Below are 11,897 nucleotides of genomic sequence, written 5' to 3'. Positions count from 1 at the left end.
TCTTGACTTTGTTGATGGTTTCCTTTGCCATAAGGGGAGTTTTTAATTTTTTCCAATTTGTAAAAGCAGTTTTCATTAGGAGTAGCCAATTTACAAAACTTGCTGCTCTCTATAGACTTGGAGTTGAAAGCTGTTAACATCATGTTATATTAGTAGTTACGTTATTGACAAGGAGGTCCAGTTTCCCTCCAGGCAAACACTAATGTCATGAGTTCACACTTCAGTACCCATGGGAACATTGTTGTAGATAGAAGGAAAAACCAAGTTTTGATTTATCTGGGAAAATTGAAAGCTCTGGAAAAGAGTCTAGTTTTTAAACAGTGACTCGCAAGGAATAGGAATCTACTGCATCCAGACAAACAAACGGCAGAGAGATTGAGATAGGCATAGACATAGAGGGGGGGCAGAGACAGAGAGAGAATACATATATTTAAAATCATATGCATTGATTTATTTATTAACTGAAGTTGAAAAATATAGGGCTAAAAGAAAATAGAAAGAAACATTTAAATACCCTTTTGTCACAATTAATAAATCAAATATAAAGGAAATAAATTAAAAGTAAAGTCTTCCCTTTTTAGCAGAAAACAATCTGAAGAACCTAAGTTGTACTAAGCTTGCAATTATGGCAAAAGAAAAACACATTCACTTTTTCCTTACAAAATCTATATTAAATGAAGATGACTCAGTGAATACTTTATAGTAGTGCAGTTGTTATTAATACAGATGCAACAAAGCCAACTACTTTATTGAGGAATCCTCACTGGTGTTTATTGTATTTTTTCACTGAAACCCATCCTATTTCATGTACATCAAATTGATAATATTCCAGTTGAAACATAATGAATGTGCAGCAGTAAATATCCTACAGTCTATACCTCAGCTGGGCCTTCTCCAGTATATCCTCATATTCATAGTGACATTTTATGTTTCTCTTGTTTTTAATTTCTGTGTGTGTGTGTGAGTGTATGTGTGTGTGAGATTTGGTATAATACTATTGTCTGTCACATCAGTAGTAAATGCCTTAGAATCCTCATCATTTCTAAGTTATGAATATCCATAATTTCTGCCTTAAGAAATGTCTTGATTATCAAGGTATTCTAACCCAAGCAGTCTAGCTCTAGGTATAAATTACAGTATTTTAACTTCTTCTCCTTTACTGATTTTTATCCTCTTTTTCATGGTTGGTTGATTTGTTTCATTTTGTTGCTAGTTATGTGTGGAAAAATAAGAACCATTTGGGAAAAAATTCTGCTAACACCACGAAGGCAAACTGTTGAAATTTATTTAGGACACTTATGCTTTTATTTTAATTTATGTTATATCTGTGTTTAAACATATTTTAAAGACACAATATAATAAAAAAGAAACATTTTATATCATTTCAACTTAAGATACAAATATACAAAGAATAGTGGAACCAGTAGAAAGCACAACATAATACTATAATAAGAAAATAGCTCTTAGATTGTTGTTGTTGTTGTTGTCTTTGTTTTCTTTCATGGCTTTGGCAATAGTAGTGACAACTTACTGCTTTGAAGTGATGAAGTTGCTAAGGATGTAGAGCTTATATGACAGACAACAATGCCTACTACAAAGCAAAGGAAATGTAAATCAGAAATTAGGCACCAGAGAAGAGGAATAACAGGTCAGATCAAATAAGAGGGCTACTTAATTTTGTGTTGTAGAAATGGAATTAAAATAATGGTAAGTGCCATGTGAATTTAGGCAAGAAAACTATAAATTATTGTTTTCTTAATAAAGATTTTTTTATTTATTGAAAATTTCATTCCCCTTACCCTCTGGATTACTCCCTTGTCCCTGCCCCATACCTGCCAGGAGAATGAATAGAAATATGCAGTAGTGTGGGGTAGGGGATGGCAAGAACCACTAGAAAGTCCCAAACAGCAGGGATGTGAGAGGCTCCTAGGACCCAATGGGGAGAACATTAACTGAAATGCCCAACAGTGAGGAGAGGGAACCTGAAAAGACCACCTGCAGTAGATAGATGTGCACCTGGTTGAGGAATTAGGCCACTCACCCATCTCCAAATTTTTGTTTCAGAATCATTTCTGTAAAAAGGAAATTCAGGGACAAAACCCAATGGACTAGAGACTGAAGCAAAGGTAATTCAGGGACCACCCCAACTTGGGATCATCCCATGCACAGACACCAAATCCTGACACTACTGCTGTTGCAAAGATGTGGTTGCAGACAAGATCCTGGCATGGCTATCCTCTGAGAGGCTTTACCAGAACCTGACTGAGACATATGCAGATACTAACAATCAACCATTGGACTGAGCCCAGGGACCACTATGGAAGAGCTAGGGGAAGGACTGTAGGAGCTAAAAAGGATTGCAACGCCATAAGAAGAACAACACTATCAACTAAGCCAGACACTTCAGAGTTCCTAGGGATTAAGCCACCAAAAATAGTCTACATGGGCTTGTCTGTGGCCCTTGTTGCATATGTAACAGAGGACTGTCTTGTCTGGCCTGAGAGGAGTGGGGGAGCATGCTTGGTCCTGTAGAATCTTGATGCCCCAGAGAAGGGAGATGCTAGAGGAGTGAGGAGGGAGTTAGTGGGTAGGAGAGGAAGCACCCTCTTAGAGGTGAAGGAGAGGGGAATTGTGGTGGGGTCTCAAGGAGGGGAGACCAGGAATGAGGACAACATTTGAAATGTAAATAAATAAAAGAATGAATACAAAAGTTTTACAAAAGAAAATTTCATACATGTATACAATGTATTTTCACTTTATCCAGTGTTCACTCCCCATCTAACTACTTCTGGGGTCATCAAAATTGTCTCCTCACATATTATGAAATTGTATTATTATTATTATTATTATTATTATTATTATTATTATAGTATTATATTATTATTCACCTGCTTTGTCCAGTTAGTGCTAACCATGAGTGAACGGATATGGAACCATCCTCTAGGTCTAGGTCATGGAAACCTGTTTCCATAAGGACAAGTGAGTCTCTCTTCCTCAATTGTCACCAACTGACAATAGATCACCAAGTAGGAGTACGTATGAACAAACCTATGGCTCCAGCTGCATATGTATTAGAGGATGGCCTTGTTGAGCATCAATAGGAGGAGAAGCTCTTGGTTCTGCCAAGGCTGGAGGCCCCAGTATAGGGGACTGTCAGGGTCGGGAGGCAGGAAGGGGTGGAGAGTTTGGTGGGGGAACACTCTGATAGAAGCAGGATTCAGGAGATGGGATGTGGGCTTATGGACAGGGAAACTGGGGAAGGGGATAACATTTGAAATGTAAATGAAAAATCCAATGGGGGAAAAAAGGAAAGCAAAAAAGAATGGGGTCACAGGGTCATTCTTCTATCATGCTGAAAGGCTGATTGACTTGATGTCCTGTAGGTCTGTAGTAGCCAAGAAGGCTACTGATAAGGTTTAGAGTGCTGTACATGGAATCTCTTCTGCTTGACAAGCCCCAAATATAGTCAGCAAGACATTAGTAATGTCCATAAACATCATGCTGTAATAGACACACATACACACACACACAAACACATATACACACACCAACATACGCAGACATACACTCTCACACTCACAAATCCACAAACTCTAAGACAAATGTCCTGAAAAGGGTTGGGAATGAGGATTCATATTTCAACATAATAAGGGTACATGTAACAAACATAGAGTCATCATCAAGATAAATTTTCAAAAGTACAAAGCATTATCACTCAGATCAGAATCAAAACAAGAGTATCTACATGTCTATTCCTGTCCAGTACTGTGTTTGGAGTCTTAGCTAGATCAATAAGACAAGAGAAGGAAATGATAAGGATATAAATGGTATGTTAAAAGTCAAGATATCACTATTTTCATCTATGATCAGTTATACAAAAATCCTAAAGACAGGACCAAAAAACCTATGAGAAATACCGTCGTAGAAGAAGGGGGAGGGGAATGGAATAAGGCATTTATGAATAGGAAACCGGGAAAGGTGATAACACTTGAAATGTAAAAAAAAAAAAAAGTCCAAAAAAATTTAAAGAAAGAAAAGGAAAAAAAATAAATGAAAGAAACATTCATAACTACTTGTGACCATTTCAGGCCACACATATCTGTGTTGTCTTCTCTGCCTCCATAGTGGTTCCTTGCCCTTCTTTTCCTCTCTCCAGCCTTACAAACCTCTTTCCCCACCTTATATCACATATATCACAGGCCTCGCCTTACCTTGTGCCAGTCCTCACCTGCATACAGACATCAACTACATAAATAAAGTTATTTCTGAATGAGCTTTAAAAATATCTATTCTTATTTTAATAGGGACACCAACTCACTGATATAAATGAATTTTTTGCATTTAAGCCCAGCACATATAAATTTTGGGCTACAACATTGCTCATTTTTAGCCGGTATAAGAGTATGAGCATAACAATGATTTATATCTTAAAATTAGTAAATGAAAAATTAACTTTCATAGAAATATTGTGTACAGACATGTATTCCTAAGCTGGTTTTATTCACATTTAATTCATTACAACCCTATTTTGAAAATATGTGCTTAGTGACCTGTGTCATGACAGACGAAAAACCATTCCTCCCCCTTGCCTACATTCTCTAAGACTTTTGGATTTCTGTGGGAGGTATTTTTCCTTTTTATATATACTATAGTATTTATAAATTTCCTTAATAAAATACTTTGGAATCTTTCCTGGTTGACAGACTCAAAAATCATAATAAAAGATTTTCTAACATGATAGATATCATTATCAATACATCTTAATTTAAAATTCTGCCTCCTAGATTTTGTTCTATTTAACAATTTACTACAGATATCCAAAACATTTGTTAATGTTTCCAAACTTAGAATTTTGTATTATAATAATAGATGTTAAATTTTCCTTCTCCTGTTGTCTAAATATAGTTGTGCTTGACAGAAGGGAAATCAGTGATCATTGCATTCATCTTTTATTTCCATCTTTATTGACTTGAGTATTTCTTATTTACATTTCAATTGTTAGTCCCCTTCCCGGTTTCTGGGCCAACATCCCCCTAACCCCTCTCCCTCCCCTTCTCTATGGGTGTTCCCCTCCCCTTCCTTCCCCAATTACCGCCCTCCCCACAACAATAACGTTCACTGGGCATTCAGTCTTAGCAGGTCCAAGGGCTTCCCCATCCACTGGTACTCTTACTAGGCTATTCATTGCTACCTATGAGGTTAGAGTCCAGGGTCAGTCCATGTATAGTCTTTGGGTAGTGGCTTAGTCCCTGGAAGCTCTGGTTGGTTGGCATTGTCGTTCATATGGGGTCTCGAGTCCCTTCAAGATCTTCCAGTCCTTTCTCTGATTCCTTCAACGGGGGTCCCGTTCTCAGTTCAGTGGTTTGCTGCTGGCATTCGCCTCTGTATTTGCTGTATTCTGGCTGTGTCTCTCAGGAGAGGTCTACATCCGGTTCCTGTCAGCCTGCGCTTCTTTGCTTCATCCATCTTATCTAGTTGGGTGGCTGTATATGTATGGGCCACATGTGGGGCAGGCTCTGAATGGGTGTTCCTTCAGCCTCTGTTCTAAACTTTGCCTCCCTATCCCCTCCCAAGGGTATTCTTGTTCCCCTTTTAAAGAAGGAGTGAAGCATTCGCATTTTGGTCATCCTTCTTGCATTCATCTTACAATCTAAGGGCTTACATTTCTATGGCATCATGATATTTAGCTTATGTATTAGTCTATAATATCAAACATCTCAAATCATGTCCAAATCCACTTTCCTCAGTTTTTCTCGTTTCCCACTTCTACTTTCCCTACATTTCAATGCATGCACATCCATCCTCAGTGTGCATTTCACATATTTGGAGGAACAGTTTAAGCTGTGGCAAGCTAGGAGACGGCAGCTATTTGCCCTATATCATACTCAGACAGCTATCTCAGGGATGGGCTGGTCTGATTTATGGTCACAACACTGGAGCTCTGCTTTTGGCCATCTTCTCCTCTCATTGTGTTCACTGGTAATTTCCTTTTCAGGTTCAGTATAAATTAATTAGGGAAGGAAATACAGCCTCCATGATACAAACAGTGAGTAAATAAATATTCCCTTGCTCCTAAACATTTGATAACCTTTTGGATTAGCATTATATCATTTCACTACAGTAGCTCAAATTTTAGATCATTGCATCATTTTTTGTTTCCCTAGGGAAGAATAATTTGGAAATAGTCTCTAATATGTCATCATTACTTTTGTAAATATATGGTTAAGGTTGTATTAAAGTGTGTTATCTTTAGTGTAGCTGAGCTTGTCTGCAGTGTGTCACATTGTGCCATAGGCATCCATTGTGTGTGAAATCTATGCATTGAATTCTACCATCAGAGAAAAACATACTAGTCATCTGCCAGCCTTTCTTGTCATTTGTTGAAGCAAGAAGTATTCCATGGCCATACTGTCATGATTGATGCACCTGTCAGGGGAATCCATCAAGCACTGACTATACCTTACCATTCTCTTGGATTCCCTGAAAGCATTTATGTAGGAACCAGGAAAAGGTTTTTTTATGACCAACAATCTTTTTGGAACTATGTAAAGACTATGACCTGTCTCTCTGCTAAAACAAATTGCCTACATGTTGGAGATAAATCAAAGCAAAAATCATTATTTTTATCATCCTGTCTATCAAAACTATATGAGATTTACCCTCAGTCTGGAATACAAAGCCATATTTTTGTTATAAAATATGTTCAATTAAAAATGCATCATAATAATCAATTTCTTGGCCCTGAAATGTAGTGCATAAAATTTGCAAGTAGCTGCCAATATCTGTTAGGCATATACTAAAAAATAATTAAATGAATTTGATTCACACAAAGGTTTTACATGAGTGTTCATGACAATATGTCTGAAGATTTCCAGAGGACACAAATGACCCCAGTCGCAAACAACTCATGAAGATGTAAAGAAAGCATCAAAATTCATGAAATACAATATTGTTCACTCATAAAATCAAGGAAAGGTGGTTAAATTGTACGACATATATAGGTACTGAGAAAATTAAATAAAAGATAAAAAGCCAGACATGGAGTTTCCTAAAATCTAGACAAAGAGAATATTAGAAGTTATGAAATTCCACAAAAAGAGTTATTGCAAGTAACTCAATCATAACTGTGTTGTTGTTCTCTTCGATAATGGTGCAAATTTAGAATTAGAAGTACTAATTCTATAGCACTGTGAAGTTGGCTTTTAAATTTTTTGATGGTTAATTTTATGTCATTTGAATGTACCTTAGGCATAGATATTTAATAATATATATTATTAATACATTTTATTGAATATATTGCATATTTTGAAGTTGAATATAACACAAATATTGAATATCAATTTAATATATTACATATATACAAGTTCTACTTCAATATAATATATATTAGCAAGTATAATATAATATGTATATTCAATATATATAATATACTATATATGTAATATATGAATAATGAATATGTATGTATATGAATACATACAATGTAATATATATTGATGATTTGTATATAATAAAATATAATATATATATTCAATTGTATTTCATTTTTAATACTATTTATACATGCATATATATACATATATATATGTTTTGAAGTAGAAGTTTCTTGGTATATCATATGTTAGAGATTCATGTGGCATTATGCTGATGCAGACTCACATGATATTTTGCTGAGGTAAGACCTGTTGAAGCACTTGTGATGTTTGCACAGAGTATAAATAGGAGTCATTTGGCAGTGACAGCATGTTTGCTTGTGTGACTAGCTTTGCAATATTTTATTGGTCTCTCATTTTCAGTTATCTTGGTTTGTTGAGAAAGATATGACAAAGTACTTTTACTGGAGTTTTGTGTGATCCTGGATGCTCCTGCTGATGAGTCCTTATGGTTTCAGCTGGATTATGCTACGGCTGGTGATTGATGTTTGATATCCTGACACTACTGATATGAACTGCTGGTATCCTAACAAATGGGGATTGAAATTGCCCCAAAGATTTACTTCTAAGCAGGTTCACATCCCCTTGTCTTATTTACCATCTTTTGTTCCCATACATTTGGATGATGGGCTAGAAGGGGTGTTGTCAGTATATTTGAAGACCCTTATTAAAAGTATGTTTTGAAAAATATAAACCTACAGGGGATGTATATGATTCCCTGAGTCTAGTCAAATGACTCTTTTCTGCCCACTAGAAGCAGATGTATCAGGCATTAGAGGTACATAGGTGTCACAGAAAATATTATAGAGAACTTTTATTCCAGCAATGTGGTTTCTCTGACAAGGGATCACATTCTGATAATGATCTGTCTGGAATGCATACATACCACACAACATTATCTCTTCTGGCTGGAACACACCTTTAATTCCCTGAAATGACCTCTAATTAAGGAGCAGACAAAGTGACAAATTAGAGAAATATTTGACAAAATAAGTCAGAGATAAAATACTTCCAACACTCATGAAAATTTCCAGGAAAAAGAAGCTACTTAAAGGGCAGTGAGGGAGAGAGAGTTGAATTTAGTTGATTTCATTTTAGATCAGTTCAGTTCAACTGCGTTCTGTTTAGTACAGTTCAGTTGAGTACAGTAAACCTTAGTTCAGATGAGCTCATGGAATTGGCAAGAGGCCCTCTTTCCCAGCAGATCAATTTAGTTAGAAGCTGAGAAAAGTTAATTTGAACCAGTCATCTTGGAGAATACTTTGAGCCAGAATAGCTGAGTTGAATCAACCAGCCAGAGTTCAAAAAGAGTTAAAAAGAGTGTGGTTATTCAACCGTAAGTCAGCCAGGTTGAAATATTCTAGGCCGGGGTTAGCAGACAGAGGCTGGAAGTTGAAGACTTTAAGGACTGAGCTTACAGAAGTTTAGATTGTAGGAATCTAGAATTTTCTAGCCCCAGGTCTAGAGGTAGTTACATAGAAATGCTCTGGGTTCAACCCAAGCCATGTATTCCTATAGCTTATATATGGCTTTCATCCCATTACTTTATCTGAGGAAATAAACATGATGTTTATATTTACAATACAGGATTAAGCAGTGCATATCAAATCAGGAACTAAGAAATATACTTGACAAAGACATATTGCAAGCACATACTCTAAGGCTCCTATATTTCCTAACAAGCAAATGTCCTGGTACCAAATTTATCCTTAACTCCTGTGAAAGGTGTGTCCAGCTATGTGTGATTGTCTTTCCTTTTATTTGATAAAATAAAATCTTATTGGAAGCAAAGGTTTAAGAATACCACAGAGGTCAAAGGAGAGTTTCCTCAGTACTTAAGAGCACCTGCTAATCTTTAAAAGGACAGAGATCCATTCCTATAACCTACTTGGCAGATCACAAGGGCATACTAGGGCAATAGTAGCACAAAACTTATGGGAGTAACAAACCAAGAATTGATTTAACCTAAAGCCTGCTCCATAAGATAGAATCCGTACCCAACACTACTAAACCTGGACTAGGTAGCCCAAGGACTTAGGGTAAAATCAAATAATGGTTGTCTACAACCAATAACAGCAACAAAACAGGGATAAGGTGACTTCTAATGATAATGTGGTATTCTCATAGTGCTGTCTTCAGAAGAGCCTCCTCCTGCACAGCCAGTCATAATGAAGATGATTAGAGACCTCAGAAGACTCAGCCCTAACTGAAATCAAATCCTTCCTCTTAGAGCTCAGAGAACATCATGGAAGAGAAAGCAGAAAGATATAAGAGCCAGAGGGCATGGATGTCACCAAGAAAACAGGCCCTCTAAATCAACATGAGCAAAGGACATATGAACTCACGGAGACTTGAAACAGCATGGACAAGGCTTACATGGGTCTGCACCATCCACTTTACTGCTTTATAGGATTCCTGAGGGAATGGAGGACTAAGTCTTGGATTTTCATGCCTTTTTTTAGGTTCTATTCTTTCTGATGGTTTGTCCTTTTAACTTTTAGGTGATACATTTGGCTTTATTGTTTTATATTTTATTTTTATACTTTAAAAGTGAATGAATAAATGGTTCATCGAAAACCTTGCCATTTATATCTTCTAGAAGAGAGAAAATCAGTTTTCTCCAGTGGAATGTCATTGGGTAATCATTTTACTCCAAGGTAGTCCTCATGTTCAGAAGTAGTGGATCAACATATAATGTAGTCCACATTTTTTATGTGTGTGTACATATATTTGGTTACCATTTGTTGGGGTGGGGCTGTTCTATTGTTTGTTTGGTTTTGGTCCTGTGTTTTTTCATTCTTTTCTAGTTTGTTTGTTTGTTGTTTGTGTTTTTGTTTCTTTTTTGAGGAAGAACTTTAAATGTGGTATGTAGGAATGGGGAAAGGGTCAGCACTTGGAGCAGGGGAAGAACATAATCAAAATATATTTAATTTCAAAGTATTATCAGATAATACAAACATAATAAACAAACAAAAATGTTAGTGTATCACTTGAAAACAGAAAAGCTTGGAGCTGTAGAAATGATTTAGAAACATGTGACCTTCCTTGTTCTCCTTTCTTCATGACCTGACTTAACTTCCTTGTTCCAACACAGGCTGGCTCATGATTCAGCACTCTCTTCTGTCCACCCATGGATCCCATAATACATGTAAAATGATAGACTCATAAATAAAAGACATAAATGCACAATTTTACTCTTCTGTTAAAGAAAACTAGAAACTGAGTAGACTCAGGTATCAAAGCCTTGTCACACAAGAACGAGAACTACATATTCCCAGTACCTAAATCAAAGCTGGGCACTTGTTGCAGTTTACCTGTAATCCTAGCACACAAAAGAGAGATATAGGGGATCCCCAGAATAAACTGACATGCTATACCAAGACAATTATCTAGTAAGATACCATTTGTCAATATGAGCCATCGGGTAAAACACCTGACATCTAACTCTGTCCTGCATTTAAACATACTCACCCAGGTGAACATGAACCACATGTGTGTGTATCACACACATGCACATGGGAAGGAAAGGAAAATGCAACTCTAAGGACACACTAATATTTGTCTGGAGAATGTGTACATCATTATTGTATACTATGATGATTCATGTAAACTACAATATCTGTGGTCAAAGCTCTGAATATTTGTTTTTGTAATCATGTGTTATAGTACATTCAATTTTAAAGTTAATATATATCTATGGATTATAACATGCATGAAATGTAAAGTCAAATCTCAGTAAATATTTATATATTAATGGAAAAATAATACTAATATTTGTGATATTGCTTAAACATTTAAAAGGGCATTGAACTAATGGGATATGATACCCAGAAATCGATTGTAATGGAGATAATATATAAATGTATTTAAGGTAAAAATCAAATGTCGTAAGGTCTAATTCTTTTCTACTGTACTGGTGCAATGTAATATATAATAGTTTTCCACATAACTCTTAGAACCCTGCATTCGAGTAATGTTATACATGCATCCTCACACATGCAACCATTCATAAATAGAGCAAACAGCAACACTCACGAATCCATAATTACCACTTGGTTTGAAAATGGGGCATGCATTTGGATTGAGTGTGGATTTCAATTTTAATTTTCTCCTGAAACTTTTGTTTTTGTACCATGAGTTTAATTTGCTTTAATGATGCAAGAATAATCTTAATTATCAAAATAGGTAAAGAAAACTTTAACATACAGTTCGTTTTGCAGTAAATTAAAAATAATGTATGCTGACAAGGAACATAAAGAGAGGGCAGCAAGCTCAAAGACTCTAACATGCAGGAATCTCAACACTTCATGCAATGTAATTGTGAGTGTGGAAAGGCAAGGCTTCATGTCAACAAATGGGTCCCGAATCCAGCTAGCACATTACTAACACTGGAAATGTTGAGCCATAATACTGTTGCCACTTATCCCACCCCTTGCTGGTGGCTGACAAAGGTCCTGAAACACA

General features: G+C 36.2%; 1 long non-coding RNA gene across 1 annotated transcript; it reads left to right on the top strand.

The window, feature by feature from the left end:
• Positions 1–2,064: 2,064 nt before the first annotated feature.
• On the top strand, positions 2,065–10,010 carry LOC134478969 (uncharacterized). The gene is made up of 3 exons (XR_015621420.1): positions 2,065–2,126; positions 5,996–6,046; positions 9,561–10,010. It is a non-coding gene; the product is annotated as an uncharacterized LOC134478969 (long non-coding RNA).
• Positions 10,011–11,897: the final 1,887 nt, after the last annotated feature.

Source organism: Rattus norvegicus, chromosome 5 (genome assembly GCF_021556685.1).
Source record: "Rattus norvegicus strain SHRSP/BbbUtx chromosome 5, alternate assembly SHRSP_T2T, whole genome shotgun sequence".
In the NCBI taxonomy this organism is placed as follows: Eukaryota; Metazoa; Chordata; class Mammalia; order Rodentia; family Muridae; genus Rattus; species Rattus norvegicus.
The sequence above is the reverse complement of the archived record's forward strand: the minus strand, read 5'-3'. Positions and strand labels throughout refer to the sequence as shown.